Source organism: Herpailurus yagouaroundi, unplaced genomic scaffold (assembly GCF_014898765.1).
Source record: "Herpailurus yagouaroundi ecotype Mexico unplaced genomic scaffold, PumYag 308, whole genome shotgun sequence".
NCBI classification, from domain to species: Eukaryota; Metazoa; Chordata; class Mammalia; order Carnivora; family Felidae; genus Herpailurus; species Herpailurus yagouaroundi.
In genome coordinates this window covers 2321024-2336820 of record NW_024412525.1, presented here as the reverse complement: position 1 = coordinate 2336820, position 15797 = coordinate 2321024, and positions in this window count along the sequence as shown.

Below are 15797 nucleotides of genomic sequence, written 5' to 3'. Positions count from 1 at the left end.
GGGAGGGAAACTGAGGCGAGAGCCTGTCTCACAGGGAGACCCTAGGGGACATGGCCCCTCATAACTGCCACACTGAAAGGAGCCACCTCCCCCCTGCTTCCGGAGGGGAGAGGGCGGCTGGCCCTGGGGAATGCAGGGCCCTCTCAGGGCCTGGGCCTCACAGACGGCAGAAGGGCTTGTGGCGCGAGCTGCTCTGAGTCACCGCGAGGCACACTGGGGGATAGCGCGGAGCCGGGGGACAACCTTCCCGTGTGTGTGAGTCACTCCTTGGGAACAATGGAAGCCTCTTTGGATGGGCCTGTTTTCTTTCTCTTCCTGGCCAGGGACTAGGAAGCAGGCGTCTGTCTGAGGGGCAGGGAGCCCTTGAGGAAGGAAAGAGGGCCGGTTTTGTCAGGTAGCTTTTCAGGCAGCGATGAGCCTCTGGGAGGCGTGGGCTGGTCTGGGCGCTTGGCTTGCTTCCTTCCTGTGCAAACCGGGGACCACAGGGTCCCTGAATCGGAGAAGACAGCACGGTGGCCTTGAGCCCAGTTGGCAGAAGGGAAACGGTGTGGGATGAGAGCCACCTGACTCAACAGCTCCCTAGGGCACCCCCTTGCATGGGGCACCCCCACGCCTCTGCTTCGGCTGCTCCCTTTGCCTGGAAGGCCTTCCCCCAATTCTCCACATGTCATCCACCCAAGGGAGACCAGCCCCACTGTCCCTGGGAAGGCTTCCCATACTTTCCAGGCAGAGTGATTCATTACTCCTTGCTCTGAGCACCTCGGACCCTGATGTAACTGCCACCACAGTGACACCTCCCATACTACACCATGTTCCCTGTGTGCCCGTAGCATCACACTCGGACTCTCAAGAAACAATCTAGACCCACTTATCCTGTGCCATGTGCCAAGCACTGTGATAGATGCCAAGACCTAGAGATGAGAAGGATATGGTTCCTGGGCAAACAAGGACCTTAGTTAGCCTGGAGTCTTAGCCTCATTTCTTATTCATTCACTCATCCATCCATCCATCCATCCATCCATCCAATAAATGTCTCCTGAGAACCAAATATGTGCTAGGCACTGTGTTAGGCCTAGCCCAGTGGGAGAGAGGCCGCAAACAGAAGATTCCAGCTCAGTGTCACCGCAGGCAGGACAGTGGGTGCTGGGGAAGCCCAGACAAGAGCCACCCCACCTGGCATTGGTGAGCATGAGGGCTTTCTGGAGGAGAGGGTTTCTACATGGAGTCTCAGGGGATGAGAAGAAAGTCAAGGACAGGGGCCAGGGATGGGAAGACGGAACAACATAAACAAAGCCCTAGAAGCAAGAGCTGGCTTAGTGTGTTTGAAGAGCCCCGGTTATCACAGAATCCAAGGTCTTCTGGTGGGGAACAAGAAGGACCTCTGTAAGTGCCCAAAGGGCAGGAGGCAGGGCCTTAAGCCCACAGAGGGCTCCCAGTATCGTCTCTGGGAGATCCACTCCACCCTCCCTGCTACCAGAGAGAGGGGCACTGAATCTAGAACTGAAAGGCTAGAATTTTCCAACTGCCAAATCTCCGTGGGGGCTCCACCTCCTATGTCTCAGCCTCTTCTTGAGCCACAAGAGGGAATGATGGTGCAGGCCTGGGTCCTGCTTCCTGCACCCCCCTCTCCCAACGGGGTCCTCGTGATCATGCCTCTGACCTCGCAGGCGTGGTCTCTCCTTTAAAGGCCATGCACTGACAGGGACATAGAGGCGGCCTTGCCGTCTTACTCTGAGTCTCCCTGAGGTCAGGTTCCACTTATCCCTTTTGTCCTGAAGTCACCTTGTATGAGGGAAGACCCTGTGAGTGCCCTAGACACTGTCCCCAGGCAGGGCGTACCATGCTCCAACTCTGTGGCAGCCGGTCCAGGTCCCCATCGGTCACCTTAACAGCAACACCGCAGGTTGATCCAGAGTGCTGCATCTAAATGGGAGCCCTGAAGACACCTGGTGTGCACGGGGCCTGGAGTGTTCGTCCATAACCGAAGAGTCTGGGCAGGTGGCCCGGTTCTGTCCTGTTCACCAAGGAGAGAGCAAGCGAGTGCCAGGGTGCAGGGGCATACCTGGGTCATCAGCCCAAGGCAGGGGCGTGGGCTTCCAGCCTAGTCGTCCCGCGCTTTCCCCATGACACAGCTCGGGAACGGAGGGACCACGGACGTATGCACAGAAGCACACTGTGATGGGCTCACGAGTGAGTGGGAAGGTGCGTCAGACAGGCACGCACACCTTGCCCTCGGTTCGTTCATTACTTCTGTCACTCTTGTGCTTACTGGGCAGCGGAAGCCACGCCAAACACTGAGGGCACGAGTATGCCAGGAGCTGGCCTGGGCCTCCTGACCACTCAGGAGCTCGGTGAGGCTGCAGCAGGGTGGCCTGTGACCCCAGACACCCAGGTTCCCCCTGTGCCCACCGTCCCCTGCAACCCCCAGGCACTACCCTCTCCACGAGGGTCCCATCTCCCCCTGCTTTGGGCACACCCCTCACCTCACGGATCTCTCGCACCCTGTGTACACCCATAGGTCAGGGAAAATGACCTCTAAGCTCAGCTCAGCCCTCGGTCAGAGGGGTGGAGACCCTCCCTCCCCCCTGCCATCCTCCTATCACCAGATTTTCTGTCCAAACAAGCTCGTGTCGTGTCATGCATTCACATGATAAACCCACTGTTGAGGAGGAAGAGCTAAGAGAGGAGGGTGGATGCCCCAGGGGCCACTTGCCTTGGAATCCAGCTCTTCCTGCCGGAGACTCCGTGCTCTGAATCAAGATCCTCATTTTCTCCCATCAAATTCTGGCCCGGCCACTTCCCAGCTCTGCAACTTTGGGCCAGTGACTTCCCCTCTCTATGCCTGAGTTCCCTTCTGTTGAAACACGGGGATTGTTAGGAAGGTTGAATGCGATCACGTGTGCAGTGCCTGTGTGAGTTAAGTGGGTAGTAAATGTCAGTCGTTGATACTGTTATTTTGGTTGTAACTCCTTACCAGCCCCTTTTGGGGGCTCGGGAAGCTGATTCATCAAGGCTGGGTCCTAGCCAGCTCCTCCCTTCTGTGGGGTTACAAGGAGCTCCTGCAAGCCCGTCTTCCCTCTGGGTTCCAGGGTCAGGCCTTCTCCCTGAGCAGATCACTGGGGGCCCGGGACGGCGAGAGCCTGCTGGTGCTGACTGTCCCTCCCAGGTCTGTGCCACTGCTGGATGGACGTGGCCAGCTTGCTCCCGGTGGATCCACCCCTGACGGTGCAGCCTGGTTTCTGGAAAAGGTGAGGCAGCACCCCTCCTGGAGTTGGGGGCTGCCTCTTGTCTGTGCTGGGCTCAAGGACAGGCCTCCCGGGGGAGGGGTGGTGGGCTCTTCAACGGGCCCGAGTTGGGGGCTGGGGGCTGGCCAGAAGTGCAGGCTAGACCAGGCTGGCATCCATGTCTCCACAGGATGGCTGTGGGTACTCATCCTTCTGGGCTGAAAAGTCCAACCCGCCCTGTTGGCCCTATGGGGAGGAAGATTGGGAACTGGGGGGAGAATGCTGCTGATTGGGGGTAAACCTACCCTTTCGCCTACATAACATCCCCTCGTGTGTTTCTCACCATGTCCTACGTGCCAGGCACTGTGCTGGCTACGTGACACATATTCTCTTGGGCCAACCTACCCATCATCCACGGCCCTGAGGTCCCATCCTTATGTTCAGATGAGGAAACAGCTTCGAAGCGTTGAGCAACATGCCAAGGGCCGTTCAGTTAGTAAGTGGCAAAGCTGGGATTTGAACCCAAGCTTATGGCTTCAGGGCCAAGGCTCTTCCCAGCACAAGGACGCTGCAGGCTGAGGACCGTCTCAGATCTCCCAGAGGGCAGGGCCTGAGCGACAGCTGGGGCTTCCCGTGAGCCGGCTGGAGGTGGGCCCAGGGGCCAGGGCACAGGGCATGAGTGCAGGGGCTCAGCACCCTCTGCCCCTGCCCCCCCGCCCCCCCCCCCTCCCCCCCCGCAGCTGCTCACCGCAGCGTCTCTGTGCTGTGCCTGTCAGCCTGCAAGTCTGGCTGTTCTGCCCCACGGGAAGCCCCGGGACCAGATAGGAGGAGAGACGCCTTCTCCAACACGGGAGGGGGCTTTGCTCAGAGTTGGAAGAACACAGTCAGGCAGCCTCCTCCTCCCGGTGGGTGGTTACAGCCCATGCCCTGTCCACAGGTGCTTAGGGGGACTTAGAAAGCACCTGTCATTGCTTTGCCAGTGGGTCACTTCTCAACCATGCCGAGAGGGTGGACAGAGGCCTGGCCTAAAAATACCAGCAGTGGGGCTGGTCCAGCTGCTGTCGGGGTGGAGAGCTGATCCAGGGAACCCCGCAGCGCCCCCCACCTTAGTCTACGTGCAAACTTACGATGCAGCCAGATGGAACTAGCTGTTTTGTGACCCTCAAATATCGCACGTTCTCCCACCTCTGCAATGCTCTGTCTTACCACTAGAATGCCCTCGTTCCCTCTCTGCCTACCCGACTTTTCCCCACCCCTCAGGATCTGGCTCAAGTGGCTGTTTCTCCAAGAAGTCCTGAGCCCCCACGGTTTCCTCGGACAATGCCCCTCCCCCCACCCCCAGGCTGCCTTGAGAACCCCACACTAAGGCCCATTCGTCCTGGGCTTGTGATTCATAGAAACCAGGTCTGGGTACCCAGCCCTGCCCTCCCTCCCCATCGGGAGCCTGTTCATCCCGGTTCTCAGCCCCCACCCCAACAGCTACAGGGATTTCAATTGCTCTCAACTGAAGACTCAGGAGAAAAATGTTTCCACCTTGTGCAAAGCACCCAGCCCCCAGGGGGTAGCCCTGCCCCGTGGCCCTGCACTCAGCGCACACCGGCCACACCTTCAGCACACCCGAAGCAGTTTCCCCTGCAAAGTCAGGCCTGGGCGACGCAAATCTGAAAGAGGTGGTGGGGTTGGAGCTGCTCTTCAGGAACGTGGAGGGCGGGGCTGGAGAGGTGGTGAGATTCCCAGGCTGGCTCCAGGGCTGAGATTGTGCTGGGCTTGCGGAAGGCGGGTCAGGGAGACCTGTTGAGCATGAGCTGCCTCACCCCTCCCTGGTCCCCACCCACCCCTGCCTTGCCAATTCTCCAAAGAAGCCAGCCACCTGGGGTGCAGGTTGGTAAGGATGAAGGAGTGGGGAGGTCACTTCGTGGCTGCTTGGGGGTAGGGACAAGCAGAGTTTTTCCCTCTGATCTTGACATGGAGACCCCTCTGACCCCACCTGTCTCACCTACTTGGGCCCAGGGGAGGTGGTGAATGGCAGACTCTACTGGGAGAGACTGGACATAATTTATAAGCTGGCTACATGATCATACTAATGAATGATATTAGCCTCCACATATTAGGCACCTACTGTGTGCCAGTCAACGTGCAACGTAATTTATGTGTACTCTGATTACAGTGATGTGCAAAGTAAGGATGTAAATAGTTCCATTTTTATTTATTTATTTATTTATTTATTTATTTATTTATTTATTTTTGGGACAGAGAGAGACAGAGCATGAACGGGGGAGGGGCAGAGAGAGAGGGAGACACAGAATCGGAAACAGGCTCCAGGCTCTGAGCCATCAGCCCAGAGCCTGACGCGGGGCTCGAACTCACGGACCGTGAGATCATGACCTGGCTGAAGTTGGACGCTTAACCGACTGCGCCACCCAGGCGCCCCAATAGTTCCATTTTATACGTGAGGAAACTGAGGCTCAAAGAAGTTGGGTGACTCATCCAAGGTCATACACGGCAGGATCCTGATTGTTTTGATTATGATTTTTCATTTGCATGGTATACTTTCCTTTTTTTTTAATTTTTAAGTTTATGTATTTATTTTGAAAGAGAAAGAGAAAGCGTGTGTGTGTGCATGTGCATAAGCAGGATAGGGGAATAGAGAGAGAGAGAAAGAGAGGGAGAGAGAATCCCAAGCAAGCTCCTCCACTGTCAGTGTGGAGCCAGACCTGGGGCTTGTACCGTGAGTTCATGACCTGAGTCAAAATCAAGAGTCGGACGCCTGACTGCGCCCCCCCCCCCCCCAGGTGCCCCTGCATGGTATACTTTCTACCAAATAAAATTGAATATCTGATGGAAACAAAGAAAAGCATATTTTAAAGAAATCACTTCTGTATTTTAGCTAAGGAATATTTGAACAATTCTGACTATATAACGCAAAGTATGTATGCATCAATCCTTATAAGAAAATTTGTGTGAAATACTGTTGACATCTGTCTATTGTAGTTTTTTTGGTCACTGGCTTGAGCAGTCTGGGATGATGAGTGTACGATCATACCACTCTTCCACATTGCTCAGAAAAAATGACTTGCCAATGAACACTGGCCTCATCCCAGTCAGTTTCACTGTTGATTTCCTCACCTCTCCCCGTCTAGACTGGGAGCTTCATGAGGCCTGGCTTGTTTTCCATAGATCCCTGTGCCCCTTCATACGGGTTGAATGAATGCAGGAGGAAATAAATCATTCTCACTCAGCAGATTTTGCACAGGATTTGATCATTTGATGGTTAAATATTGACAGAAAGGGAAAAGACGGTAAAAATAGTTACATTATCATTGCGTTGCCTTTTATAGTTGTCAAAGCACTGTGGATCAAAACAAAAACAACGGAACCTGGGAAAAAAGTCTGATCTTGAAAGGTTCAGACGTCTACCTCACTCATGTGCTATCAATGTTAGCACTGACTGAGTCTGCTTGATAGAGTTCATTCATGCATTCGTTCAGCCATTCCATAAATCCAACACAAATTTATTGAGTACACATCCTGGCAGGCGCCCTCCTGGAACATGGTAAGTGGCAAACCAGATGGGCGTGGCCTGGGAGAGACCCTCCCGGATGGTTCCGTTAGTCCCCCTTCTGGGTCCCTCTGAGTTAACAGTCAACGGGGCTGAAGAGCTGAAGCCTCGACACAGGGCGATGGTGTGACGCCCATGGGAACCCAATACGAATAGGCTCCTTCCCTTTCCTTGGCACCACCCCAGAGTGACAGGGATCTGTATGGAAAGGGGCGTGTGAGAGAGCACAGCCCAGCCCTGCTCCCCTACATCTGGTCTGTGCTGGGCAGGCGGGGGATGGGCGGGGATGGGGATGGGGATGTGAACTGGATGTGAGGTTGGGATTTGAAGTGGATGGGGATGAAGGCTTAGTAACTACAAAGGGCTGTTGAAAGAAACAAAAGTGGCTGTTAAGTTTTGGAATCTTTTTTTTTTAATTAAAAAATTTTTTTTAAAATATTTATTTTTGAGAGACAGAGTGAGACAAAGTGAGAGTGGGGGAGGGGCAGAGAGAGAGGGAGACACAGGATCGGAAGCAGGCTCCAGGCTCTGAGCTGTCAGCACAGAGCCCGATGCGGGGCTTGAACCCACAGACCGTGAGATCATGACCTGAGCCTAAGTCGGACGCTCAACCGACTGAGCCACCCAGGCGCCCCAAGTTTTGGAATCTTTACTGGAACCCACCCTCCAGCGGAAAGGAGCTTCCCTAGAGCACAGGTGGTAGCAGTTATTGAAAGAAAAATGATATTTCATAATCAAAACTCCCTTCCTGTAGGTCTTTACTCGGCCTCTGCAGAGGGGCCATCCCTGGCCATTAGAGCAAACTTTGTCACAACCTCCCTTCCACCCTGAGCTTCTGGCCCCTTTTCCCCTTATCTTGTTTTTGGTCTGTCTCTTTCCTGTAAGCTCTGGGAAGACCTGCAGTTTGTCTGTTTTTGGTTCACTGCTGAATCCTCACCGCCAAGGGTATGACTGGAATGTGGGGACACTCCATAACTGCTGAAAGAGTGAATGCATGACCATTTATCCCCAAGGAGTCAAGACTGACTCACAAAGGCCAGGTAACATACACACGGTGTCCTAAAAAGGCCAGAGATAATCTTGCTGATTGGAAAGGTCAACAGAGAGATTTGGGGGCTCTGGGGCAGGGACATTTGGATATTTGACCCTGAAGAAATTGACACCCTGAAAAGTCACAGAAGTTTCAGCCGCTGGAGATGAAGAGTCCAGGACTGTAGCGCCCTGAATGAATGAGTGGGGAAACCACCAGTTGGAAAGGAGTTTTCCTGAGAAAGATCTTAGGCTGCCTTCCACGCCTGAGTGGTACCGGTGTCCTGGCCATCAACAACCCATTCTGCATCTTTCTTGGCCAGAGGGTGGGGTGAGGGATGGTGGAGAGCAGGGAGAGGGAGGGAGAGGTCACAGGTGCCCTAGAACCTGTTGTCTTCTGGAAGGTGTGTAAAGGGCACAAACTCTGAAGCGAGACTCCCTGGATTGCATCCCCATTCTACCATGGACTCACGGTGTGACCCTGGCCAAGTCACTCTCTCAGTTTTTTTACCTGTAAAGTGGGGATGATATTGGCAACTGTCTCATTGGATTTTGGAGGATGAAACAGGCTTATGTAAATATAAGAGCTCAGAATAGTGCTTATCACTTCGGCTTATCACAAGCCTATGAGTGTTTGCTGTTGTCTCCGGGATATTGTGGAGACCGAAAGGCTCTCTTTTCCCCCAGTGCATCTCCCTGGTCTTTTCTGTCCCTGTGGTGTCCACTCCCCCTACTCCTTCCCCTCAGGTTCCCCGACTTTAGGTCCCTGGTCCCGAGGGTTAGGACAGGCCTTGGCCAACCCCTCTTTCCTGCCCTCTCCTTCCTTAAGCCGAGTCTGGGACCCACGGGTCATGGGAAGATGGGCCTGGCTGGGTGAGTCAGCCCATCCTGCCTCGCCTGCAGCCACCTGTGACGGGAGGCCAAGGGAAGGTGCTGATAACACTCCCATCTCCTGCCAGGACCTCAGAGGTCTCTTCTGTATAGTGGGGAGACACGGAACCCATGTGGTCACGCTCCTCTTCTGACAAATTATCATGCTTACCCTGTGGTCCCTAGGCCCTGCACCAGAATTATTGTCAACCCCACTTGTGTGGCCCCAGGGGTGGGGGATGGGGGGAACTCGCTAGCTGCTCTACCTTGGTGTCTACCCTCCAGCCCTGACGGTGCCTCTTGCCCCACACCGAACGTTAAAACCTGAGCCCCAGACTCCACTGGCTTCCTTTTCCCACCATCGTGTTCTGCTTTCAGCTTCTTCCCACTTTCTTAGTGCTCTTCAGCCCCAGCTCTGCTGTCTGGTAACTGTTCCCTTGAGTCTCCCCTCTCTTGTAGGGTCTACCCTTCCAGAAAGCCTTCCTGCCCTGGCTAGGACCTTGCTACTTACTCAAAGTGTGGTCCACAGACCAGAAACAACAGCATCCACCAGAATTTCAGAATCTGCGTTTTAACAGGATCCTTAGGGATCCGCATGCGCATTACTGTTTGGGAGTTACTGAGCTAGGTGCCCTTCCAACCCCTGGAAATATGGAGACTCTGGGAATCTGGGTCAGCTGGTATCAGGCTGGTTGGAGACAGGAGAGAGCATTTCATTCTGTAAATGATGACACAGGCCCTGCTCTCCTCTTCCATCCTGAATCCTATTTTTCTTAAAAAAAAAAACAAACTTTTTTTAATGATTATTTATTTTTGAGAGCCAGAGAGAGCCAGAGCATGAGCAGGGGAGGGGTAGAGAGAGAGGGAGACACAGAATCCAAAGCAGGTTCCAGGCTCTGAGCTGCCAGCACAGAGCCCGATGCGGGGCTTGAACCCGTGAACTGTGAGATCATGACCTGAGCTGAAGCTGGACGCTTAACCACTGAGCCACCCAGGTGCCCCTGAATCCTATTTTTCTCATGATCTTCCCACCAACCTCTCCACTGGCTGAAGGCCAGCCATGGCAGGGTTACCCCTGGCCCTTGACCGACTGACAAAGAGGTCTCTCCCAGGCCGTGTCCATCTGATTTGCCATTTACCACGCTCAGGATGGGCCTCTGTCTGGGACTCCAGAATCTCCCTTCCAAAGTGAGCTTCGTCAGTCTGGGGTGTCACTCAGACTGGCTGTCCGGAACACAGGTGTTCTGTCCAGAAGTGTTTCTTCCATGAAACAAGTTTGGGAGGGGCTTTATGTCACCCCCACTTCCTTTCTTTGTCCTCTCTCTGCTGTGACACACATTAGCACATTGAAGCTTTGGGGAAATCTGTTTAGCTTCATGTAGCCCAGAGTTTCCGAAACTTAGACTTCTTTTGTCACTGAGCACCTACGAACATCCTGTGGGAAAGGAATCCCTTTGGGAAGTGCTAACCTAATTCCTTTCCACACACCCCTCCCCCCCCCCCCCCCGCTCCGGCTGAAGTTTTAACGTGAGGCTCTCTGGTGCTAAGGAGTCCTTTGCCCCCATTTTCTGAAGTGAGAAACTGAGTCTGGTGGTCCTGTGGAGCTTCCTGCAGGGAGGTCGGGTGGAGCTCCTCTCTTAATGGCCCTCTGGGCAGTGGCCAAGTGCGTGTCACCTCACCCAGAGTCTACGCGGACAAGTTGTTCCCACCTGCTTTTGTTTTGAGTCTCAAATGTTAGTATTCTCCCCAGTCCACCAGCCTAGTCTGGAGCTGGTGTCCTGTCCCCGCCAGCAGGGAGAAGGCTGTTCCCACAGACCTGCCGGCCATTATAAAAGAAGGCGTGACTGCCACCTGAGGGAGAGAAGGGGCGGGAAGGGCTTTTGCAAATCCAGCAGCTGGCCTGGGCTTCTGCAAGAAAGCTCTACGCCTTGCCCACCTGGAGAATGTGTGACAGCAGCTGGAAGAGGTTTCTAGCCAAACCCTGGCCTGGGCTTTTGCTGACACTGTGATTCGATGGAACGTAGAACAGGCAGGGCCAGTTCTGACAGCCTGACTCACCAGCTTCGTGGGCCTCCTGCCTCCTGCCACCGGCACGGTGTGGCTGAGGAGGCTGAGGCGGGGAGGGTGTGGGAATCCGTGTAGGAATGCCAGAGTGGGCTCCCGTGCTCCCACCAGGGAGCTGGGGAAGGCTGGGGCCATGGTCTGGAGTTCATGGAGACCCTGGGGAACGGGGGACCAGGGGAAAGGAGTCTTGGAGAGCACTGATGCTCTGGGAGTCGCCACATATCAGCACAGGGTGGCAGAACTGCATGGGGCCCTGGACACCTCATTTTAGCAGAAAGGAAACAGGTGAGGAGGCTTTCCCAAGGCCATCCATTGGCTCCGTTTCGGAGCCGAGATTTCCTGACAGTTATACTGAGACATCACTTTCTGTGGCTTCTGATCACTTCCCCACCTAGAACTAAATGACCAAATTTGATACCAAATAAATTGATTGGAAATACATTGATACCAAAGCTGGATCTACCCACACTGGAGAATTCCATTTCCAAATACCAACAGGCACACGCCCAGTTTTCTTGCTCCTTACGAGATCTAGATCCCTGGGGAAGCTCAGAGTAGGATCCACCACCAGCCTGGGTTCCCTGAAGTCAAAAAAGACCTCCGCATGAGTTTTCAAGGAATGGGGGATCAGAGAGGCCAGGAACCCAGTGATTTCCAGGCTGGATGGCAGAGTAGACTAGACACATATGCCCCAAATTGGAGACGTCCCGATCCACTGGCCTCGATCCCACTCAGGCCACATTTGATGTCCTAGGTCCCATTCAGAGCCCCAGTTCTTAAGTGGGATGATGACAACCTGAGATGTGTTCAAAGAAGGGTGAACGAGACAGCGAGGGGGATGCTAAATCACGCCCTAGAAGGAAAGTCTGAAGAATCCGAGAAGGGTTAGCCTGGATATGAGACAACTCGGAGACACAAGATGACTGCATTCAGATATTGAGAGAACTGTCTCGGGGACGAGAGATGGGACCCCTTCTCCATGGCCCCAGTGGGTGAAGACAAGGGCCGGTGAGCAGAAGCCAAGGGAGAGGTGCATCTAACAGCCAGGACAGCTTCCAGTGGTCTTTCCCTGGAGGTGCTCAGGGGTGCTTGGTCAATTTGGAGGCTGAGGTTATGGACTTTAAGATCAGATAGTGGGGAGGGAGGCCTGGGAGGCTACTAAGATCAGTGCAACACAAGAGGAACCCATGTCCACGCATGCTGGAGCAAATGCTTTCTGCTGGGAGCTGTGCTCAGTCTTGAGAAAGGGCACAAAAACGAGTAAGTCGCTGTCCCTGCCCACAAGGAACTCCACGTTCCACAGAGGGCAAAAATAGAGCCGCGCAGAAGTCAAGACCCGATCGGGGCCTCCACGCAGGTGCCATGCAGGTCCCATGGAGAGAAAGCCATGTGAGTTGGGCCTCAAAGGATAAACAGGGTTTTGACGGGCAGAGCTAGGGGCAGGGCACACTGGGCAGAAGAAACAGCACAAAGACAGTGGGATTAAACAGGCACGTCTTGTTTGGGGAGATGCCTTGCTTGGGTGGAGTACAGGGAGTAAGTGAAAGGGAAGGAGCCAGAGACACACAGGGTGGATTGGGGCCAGGTGGAGAAAGCCTTGGGTGACAGCCTAAGACTTCTAGCTGCAGAAAATTGGGAGCCGGCAGATGTTTTGACACAGGGGAAGGATTTCGTCAGCATCACTTCGGTGGTTGCGCTGGTGACGGCACACTCTGGTGGCTGGGAGGCAGGTGGGGGGAGCGAGAGGCGGAGAGGCCAGTTGGAGGCACTGGCATCTCGAAATGCTCAAGGCCAGGCTTGAAGGTGGCCCCGTTTAAGGCACAGGTAGTGGGTATGGAGATGAGGTGACATCTCAGACTGTCAGGACTTGGTGTCTGAATGAGAAAGGAAGTATTAGACACGTGGCCAGAGTTTCTTGCCTGGGTGGCTAGGTAGGTGGTGATTTCATTAACCTTTGTCCAAAGCAAGCAACCCAAAATATGTGTGGCTCAGTTTGGTTTTAAACTTTGTGGAGCTCGGAGCAGAGACGGCAAGGCCCAGGGAGGCTGGGAAGCTCTCAGGGCAGCCACAAGAGGTCTGAGGTTTGCTATGTGGGCTCTCCCCTCTTGGTGCCTCAGTTTCCTCAGAATGAGTAGCAGAGGCAGACACAATGTCCCCGCTTTATAGCCTTTATTTCAGTTTAGTTAAACCTGCCATATCGTGTAACTACTACCGTGCAATGTTGCAGTCACCTAGAGACCCCCAGGCCATTCCCCTCATTTCCCTGAAGACTCTGGCTCCAGTCCGCCATCACTTCCTCAATATGAGTTCTGTGTTTTTTTTTTTTTTAAAGTTGTATGTATATATTTTTATTTAGAGAGAGAGCAAGGGAGAGGGGGAGAGGGAGAGAGAGACAGACTCTTAAGCAGGCTCCATACTCAGCACGGAACCTGACGTGGGGCTCAATCCCATGACCTAATCATGACCTGAGCCAAAACAGAGAGTCGGATGCTCAACCCACTGGGCCACCCAGGTGCCCAGGATCACTATCCTTTAGATAATGAAATAAGCAAGAGTAGAAAATTAGAAATAAATAAAAAGAAAATAGCTAGAAACACCCAAATATTTGAAATTAAGGAACACATGGGTCAAAGAAATTTGCAAGAGAGTTTGGAAAATATTTTTAATTAATGGATAATGAATCTACGGAACGTCAGAATTTACAGGATACGGGCGAAGAAGTTCTTAGAGGGCATTTTATTTTATTTTATTTTACTTATTTATTTTTTTCCAATATATGAAATTTATTGTCAAATTGGTTTCCATACAATACCCAGTGCTCATCCCAAAAGGCGCCCTCCTCCATACCCATCACCCACCCTCCCCTCCCTCCCACCCCCATCAACCCTCAGTTTGTTCTCAGTTTTTAACAGTCTTAGAGGGCGTTTTAAATGCTTGAAATGTCTAACATCAATGACCTAAGGTTCCACTCTATGAATCTAGAAAAGTAAAGCAAACTAAATTCAAAGTAAGTGGAAGAAAGGAAACAACAAAGAACAGAAACGGATGAAATAGAAAATGTTAAAGAAAGTTGAGAAAGTCACATGTTGGTTTTCTGACAAGCTGAACTCCTGGCTAGACGGTTCAAGAATACAAAAGCAGATTACTAATATCAGAAATGAAAGAGGAGAGGATTGTGGCTGGCTGCTGCGTTCTCAGACGGTCGTCAGTAATACAGCAGTGCGGCCATGGCAGAACCGCAGCCCGTGTCCAGCGGCCTCACCGACGAGGCTGCCCTCGGTTGCTGCTCCGACCCGGACCCCAGCACCAAGGTGGGCGCAGAACCTACTTCTCCCGAGTCGCGGCCCCGCAGGCCGTAGCTCGGGCCCCGGGAGGGCGCACGTCCCCGGCACAGCCAGGCCGGGCTCCGGCTGGATTCGAACCCCATCTGACCGTCGCCACCGCAGCTCTGGCTGCCTAGGGGGGGCCCAGAGTGAGCTGGGTAAATGGCTAGTGGTGTCCAATAGGGGATGCGTGAGAGGATCCATTTCCTCAGAGACTGCGACCCTTCTTGTATTAACTTGTTTATTTGGGGACGGTAACTGGAAGCCACGGCCAAGCCAGGGTCAGATCCCTTATTCGTGCGTGTGCGTGTTCCCCGGGCCAGTAGCTATGGCGGATAAGAGGAGCTTCAGAACTCCCAGTCCAGGTTCGAAGGTCCTTATCCACACCGGCCCCTCCCAGCCTGCTCTGGCTGCTGGCTTAACTCCTCCAAACTAATCTGATCTCCGAGTTTAACCGCGCCCAGAATTTCGCTTTTGCTTGGTTTTTATGGTTGCTCACGGTCACACTTCTGCCCTCCCTGTGCATGGTGGCCCCCAAGAAAGGTGACAGAATCGTGGAGCTTAGATCCAAAGGGAATCTTAGAAATTCTTTCACCGATCCTCTCATCGCAGTCGAGACCCAGTAAGAGGAATGACTTGTTGCCTCCCTCCAGCTTGCTTAACATGTCTGTACCCAGTCAGTGTAACTCACTCAGGTGTGGTGCCTCCACGCTGCCAGGATTTGACACAGCTGCCGCTTGCGGCGGGGAGTGGGGGTTATGCCGGTGTACTTGTCAGTGTCAGTAAACGACTTTGTATTTTTTTAAATTAGATTGGGGAATTTCTAAATTCCTTGAAGATTGAATATGTGCTTTATGCAGACCTCAAAGAGGAACTGAGTTTGCTCCCTGCTTGCTCTTTACCTTCAGGGTGAAGAGTCAGACACCTCTCATTGCTAAAGCCTTTGGCACCTGGTCCTTAGCTTAGGCAAAATGGTAGTCACTGAAAAATATTGGGACAGAAGAGAGAGGGAGGGAGGAAAAGAAAGAAATTTCCTTTCACACTCATTTCACTTGTATATCCTCTAATAGTAATACCTAGTTATTTCACAAAATATAAACTGAGTCATTCAGTATAAATTAATTTCCTAGATAACTGGAGATTTTATGTGCTGGGCTATTTAAAAAAATATTTCAGAGACTTTTATAAAATGTATTAAATACATTTTCTTGCGTTTTTATTTACAGTTTATTTTTGAGAGAGAGACAGGGAGAGAGAGAGAGAGAGAGAATTCCAAGAGGGAAGAGAGAGCCCGAAGTGGGGCCAAACTCACGAACTGTGAGATCATGACCTGAACCCAAATCAAGAGTCCAATGCCTAACCGACTGAGCCACCCAGGTGCCCATAGCATTCTTAATTTACACTACATATAATTGAAAATTCTCTTGGTTGTTTGGAGTAATTACTTCTTGAAATCAGTAATTTTTGGCCCTTGAGGTACCATGTAGGGGACATAAAATGGATAGGTAATAACAGCTTGAGTGTGCCAGGCCCTGGGTTGTTGTTTGAAGTACATTACTTAATTTAATCCTCATAACAACTCTACGAAGAAGGCATAATTATTATTTCCATTTTATAAATAAGAAGACTCCGGGATAGAGGTATTGAGTAACTTGAGTAACTTGCCCAGAGAGGAGCTCATGCTCCCAACCTCCACCCTGTTCTGCTTCTGGAGTACTGACTTCAGCA